Below are 6,217 nucleotides of genomic sequence, written 5' to 3'. Positions count from 1 at the left end.
CTGGAAACTCAAGTTTGGTGATTTTTACAACGTTAAGTTAGTTGGTAACGGTCCCCATCTTAACGTCAACTTCAAGATATGGTGTTTTGTTGATATGAAGTTTGTTGCGCATTTATTATTATTAACTTTTTTTTTAACTGTTTTGGGTATTAAAGTTTACAAAAATGTGATTTGTGAAAATAATGTGAGTTACTTAGGAATAGAATTATCACACTTTATGGTGATGTAATGTATCAGTCTGATTCCTTTTCTTTTTACATAATTATTAGCCAAAAAATAATTATAGGAGCTAAGACTAGTGGGGGACTATATTGAATTGGGTGGGGGGGGGGGGGGGGGTTATTGTAGCAAATTCAAGGGAATGAATAGTTAAATTGTTCTTTTGTTTATTTCATCTTTTTTTGGCTTTTTAATCTTACTCTTTTATCACACCATAAGAATATAGTCAAACCACAAGAATATAGTTTGATCGGACGACAATGGTGGTGGTAGTGTTGATGGATAAGAGAGTGAGAGAGCCCCCCGATCGCCCCTAAAATCGTCCGGGAGGGAGGGGGTGTTCTCGCTCAACCCTTGCGCCCCACTACGGGTGACCTTATGATCTTGAAAGTTGAAACCCTCCATCACTAGATTGCCACGTCATTTACAGAAGTACCGTTTAGCCAGGAGGGCGTTATGAAATAAAAATATCCTTTTAATCTTACTCTTTTATCTTCTTCACAATAAATTTGCACTCTGTAAAACCTGGAATCCTATGTAGCCGCCAAGAAGAAGTACCGTTTGATATTTTATAAAATAATTATTAGCCAAAAAATAATTATAGGAGCTAAGACTAGTGGGGGACTATATTGAATTGGGTGGGGGGGGGGGGGGGGTGATTGTAGCAAATTCAAGGGAATGAATAGTTAAATTGTTCTTTTGTTTATTTCATCTTTTTTTGGCTTTTTAGTCTATGATGGGAATTTTCATTAAATAGGCTTCTATCCAAAAATGATATTCATCTGTACTTAACTTGTATAAGTTTTGCTCGAATAAACAAATGAAATTGTCTAAAAGACATATATCACATAGTTGAGCTTTTGTGAGATTTTGTCTAGCTTTTTCAAGTAATTTTTTATTCTCGTGATCTTATATTGGGGGGGGGAGGATTTTTGACATGTGTCGTCACGTCAATATGGACCACACAATATGGACCTATTTTTTTTAGGACTTTAATAACTCAATATGGACCACACAATCATTTAAGTTGAGTATAGAATATGTGGCTGAGATTAAATTTAATTAAAAAATGAATTAGAAGAGGGAATAAAGATGTGTGATAATTATATTAGTGTAAACGTTAGTTGCACATATGTAAAAGGTCAATTCGGTGTGTAAAAAAATATTGTAATTTTTTTATGTACATATAACATGCATATTACATATATGTAAAAAAATTAAAAAAAAATATTGCGTTGAGTTCTTTCGAATTCTTAAAACTCAAAGTGGTTATCAAAAGAAATCAACTATATATATATATAGGCTAAGTATAAAATGAAAACCCACTTAAGTTGTGAAAACTCTATAAACTCATTCTCAACCACATGTTTTTAATTAATGTTTAAATCTTGTGGTCCATAATTAAAGTGAATAAAAAATGTAAATATAAATATAAGCTTCTCTCTCTCCTGAAAACATATATAAAAATTAGTAAAAAAATGTTAAAAAATAGCAAAACACTTTTTTTTTATGTTTCGATGTTTTGTATTAAATGTTACAACATATATTACATGTAACAAAAAAAAACGATGTTACATAGGGTTTTCGCGGGTTTTCACAACTCAAATGGGTTTTCATTTTAACCTTACCCTATATATATATATAGGGGTAGATTAACATACGATAATCGGTTATCGTACATTAGGTACGTGAGCTTTTTGAACGTCGATTTCAATTTCACGCGGTGGCATTATTGTAAATAACTTAAATTTAATTCTATGATCTAATTCATCAATTGATTCATCGAGCGTCCATATTAATATAATTCAACCGTCGATTAGTATTAAACTAATTTGCAGATCGATATCAAACTAATTGAGTTAATTATCTAACCCTAAAAAAGATGGTGGGACTGGTCGTCGTCTTCTCAGGCAAGCAACTCAATAAGGCAATAGAGATGGATTAGTTGAGCAGAAATAACCTTGGGAACACAGTTCAATAACAAGCTTTCTTGTGCACCAAAAGGTAATAGAACGTATTAATCAAAACGTTCTATTACCTGTTATGTTTTAATAGAACATTTTATCAAAAATGTTTTATCAAAACGTTTTAACATAACGTTTTATAAAAAATGTATAAGATCAATATTGGCATAGAACGTATTACGTTGGATGTTTGATCAATTTGGTGGCCCATATTGACATACACCCCAATAAGTCTAAATGGATTAATATTGATTCAATTAATTTGGTGGCCATATTTTGTGATTAAAAGTTTTGAACGTATTAATTTGGTGGCCAATATTAATCAAAACGTATTAATCAAAACATTTTTGAACGTTTTATCAAAACGTTTTATCAAAATACGTTTTATCAAAACGTATTAAAAGAACGTTCTACTAATACGTTTAAAATCTTAAACGTTCAATGTCAAAAACCTATTATTCAAAACTCAAAAATTGATGGATTGAAGCTTCAAATTGATGATTAATTGAATCGATTTAAAGATTAACCAATCAATTGGCTTCAATTTCAATTTCAATTCAACTAAACAACATTGTGATTTGCGTTTTCCCGATGAGTTCGTTGTCGACGGCGATGATGGTGACGAAGAGTGTTGATGGCGCCGGCAAGCAAAGGTGAAGGAGGTGTGTTGGTGTCGGTGAGGGGTAATGGAGATGGATTGAGGGAGAGGGACGAACAGATTAGTGTAATTGTGATTTTGGGTTTTGAAAATCTAACGGTTGGAAGCGTCACGTACGTAATGTACGATAAACAATTAGTGTATTCTATCCTTTACACACACACACACACACACACACTAGTTTGAGACCCGTGTGTTACACGGGTAATTGATGAAAATTTTAAACTTAATCATTAAGCGAAATAAAGTCAACAACACAATTTTTATATATTGCTAATACAATTACACTTTACATTCAAATTACAAAATTTACAAAACAAACATTATACAAATATGTTACAAATAAGTAAAAATTGCCTTGTACACTATATTTGTGGTTGCATTGGTCAATATATATTATTTATCGAGAATCAAAATATTTAGTCCATGTCTATAACTCTTGGTAAGGCCACGTATGATGGACCATGGTTTTTATTTATGGTCATCGCGAAACATACTGGATGGTGAAACTGTCGTCTTTAAAATTAAAACGTAATTTTTAACTAAAATCAATAATGGTTTATTGTTATAAATATATAAAATTAAGAGAATTTTTGTTATATTTATAAATGTTATAAATTTAAAACATTTAAATTTTGGTTACATTTAAGGTGTGAATCTTAACGAATTTGCATAAAATATAGTTTTGCATAGAGAAGAATAAATGTTAATCGATTCCAAAATATATGTAACTGATGTTTATCGACAACCAAAACAATCAATTGTGAGCAACTCACGAGATTTGCATTTGAAATTGGGATAGGTTTGGACAAAAGAGGCGAACTTGGGATCAACGAGGTTTTACGACTTGACGACTATAAACAAAAGGGGATATAACAATATATAGGCTCGACAATAATCTAGAGGGCCAGAAAAGATAAAGGACCCGAAATAAGACCCACTTTATGAAAATGGGTTGAAAAAAGGTAAGGAGCATTGTAAGAGTGACAAGTGGTATTCTTTTATTATATAGTAGATGGATTGGGAGAGGCTTGGACAAAAGAGACAAACTTGGGGTTTGGAATCACCGAGGTTTTACGACTTGGTGACTGTAAACAAAATAGGTTATAACAATGTATAGGTCCGATAATAATCTAGAGGGTTCAGAAAAGATACAGGACCTGAAATAAGACCCACATTATGAAAATGGGTTAAAAAAGGTAAGGAACATTGTAAGAGTAACAAGTGGCATCAAGTGGTATTCTTTTATTATATAGTAGATTACACACACATATTATTAAAAGAAAAAAAGAAGAAGTCATGCGACAAATGCATGTTGCCTCCCCCCAAAATCACCTGGGGGCGGTGTGGAGGGCTACATTGGGGCGATTGTTGCCCAAAATCGCCCCACTACACATTACCTTGTAACGTCCGTTAATTTCCGACAAAATGTTTAATCTTGTAGTGTTATGTACACCTTTCGGGCTTGACCCGGCATTCTCCCGGGAGCTCCTTGCAAACCTCGTAAATGTTCTCACTTAACTTTCCACCCAAGTTGCTACATACTTCAATTTGGAGGGACTTGGATGTAACTTTTTTATATCATAAAACAAAAGAAAACTCAAACCCTAAACCTATTTGCAGCAGTCCGACCTGGACCCCCCCTGCTCGTTTTTCTTCTGCCCCGCCATGTTTCCACCGTGAAAACTTCAATTCAAGGTCGGTTTTATGATTCCCCATGTCTTTTACACCTTAATTGATCATATTAACGCGTTTATTGATCATTAAGATTGAGTTTTGATGATAACAGCTTGCTGACAGATTAGTATACATTTATTGTAGGGTATGTAACGCGATGTTAATCTACTGTTTTTGATTGATTCTTGATTCCATGATGTTCTACTTTGAGTCTAGTTTCCAGAAAGGTATAATACGTAATTTTTGGACGAGATTTGAATAGTTTTTATGAATTTATAAAATCGAGTGTCAAAGCTGATGCGGGATGACGGATTCTGGTCTGTCTTCCCGACGTCATAACCTTTTTTTGACAAGTCCAAATTAGTTTTTTCCACTTCTGGAAGTTAGTGTTTTGAGTTAGGAACCAAACCCAATTGGAATCGTTTAATTTGGTTCGGTAATGAATTTTATAAAAATAAAACCATTTTGTTGCGCGCTGAAATAGCTGCACATACCTTTCTGTGTTGGAAGAATTTTTATGATTTTTGTGTCCAATAGAAAAATATAATAAAAATATTTTTATAAACCTAAGACATTTATTAAAGTCTGGTAAAAATTTAATAATTTAATTCAAAGGTTATCCTATGTAATTAAATGCATCTTCGCATGCTAAAATCTGCACGTTTTACTCGTTATTAATCAATAAGTTCGTTTTTGGTGGTTTTAGTTAGTTGAAAGGTTTTAGGGGCCTTGGGCCAAGTGTTGGGCCTCGGGCCAAGTGGTTGGGCCTCGGGCCAAGTGTTGGGCCTTGGGCCAAGTTGTTGGGCCTTGGGCCAAAGTATTGGGCCTTGGGCCCAGTTGTTGGGTCTTGGGCCGGAGTGTTGGGCCTGAATGACCCATTAGGCTAGAGTGTTGTTACAGTCTAGTTTAGTAACGCGTTGTGTATAATTTACAGGCCCTTGCTCGTGATTGTGCTCTTAGGGATTTCCTAGCTCATTGCAGGTGTTCGGTTGATTCAGGTGAGTTCATGATGCCCTTTTTACTCTTTTACGTTTTGGGCTAGCATACACACCGAAATACAATTTTAAACGATTTTACTCGTTACAATGATTTGAATAGTTTTACATGGTCTCACTCGTGATGGTGCATTTTGAAAGCTATATTTGAATTATTTTATATGCCTTAGGATATTTTAGACTCGTTCATGGTCTTGTGTCCTTAAGGTTACATACACTATTGATGGTCTAGACTCGAGGATGTTAGCAGACTTGGTAGTAATTGAATATGAGTAAACCTATCTACTTAGTTCCCGTATGGGATGATATATATATATATATATATATATATATATTTATGTAGGAATATATATATGTATGTATATATGGAGGTATGTATGTACGTATGAGGATGTGTACCTTATAGCCTACAATTGTGTAATGATATTTAGTTTCTCGTGACTAAGAATGATGTATGTAGGCTTATTGTTGTGTGTGTGCATGGTGATTCACGGCCGGGTCAAATATATTACTCGGGTTGTACCCGTGGTGAAGAGGCCCGTGTGACGTGATCATCATTTTGGCGGGTCAAATATATTACTCGGGTTTTAAAATCCCGTGGTGAAGAGGCCCGTTGGATGTTGAGCCGTGATCGGGTCAAATATATTACTCGGGTTGTACCCGTGGTGAAGAGGCCCGTATCACGTGCTTGGATGTGTGAGCCG

This window comes from Bidens hawaiensis, unplaced genomic scaffold, assembly GCF_021521415.1.
Source record: "Bidens hawaiensis isolate Kalapana, Puna unplaced genomic scaffold, B.hawaiensis_p1.1 tig00009451_1, whole genome shotgun sequence".
In the NCBI taxonomy this organism is placed as follows: Eukaryota; Viridiplantae; Streptophyta; class Magnoliopsida; order Asterales; family Asteraceae; genus Bidens; species Bidens hawaiensis.
Note: the sequence above shows the minus strand (reverse complement) of the source record.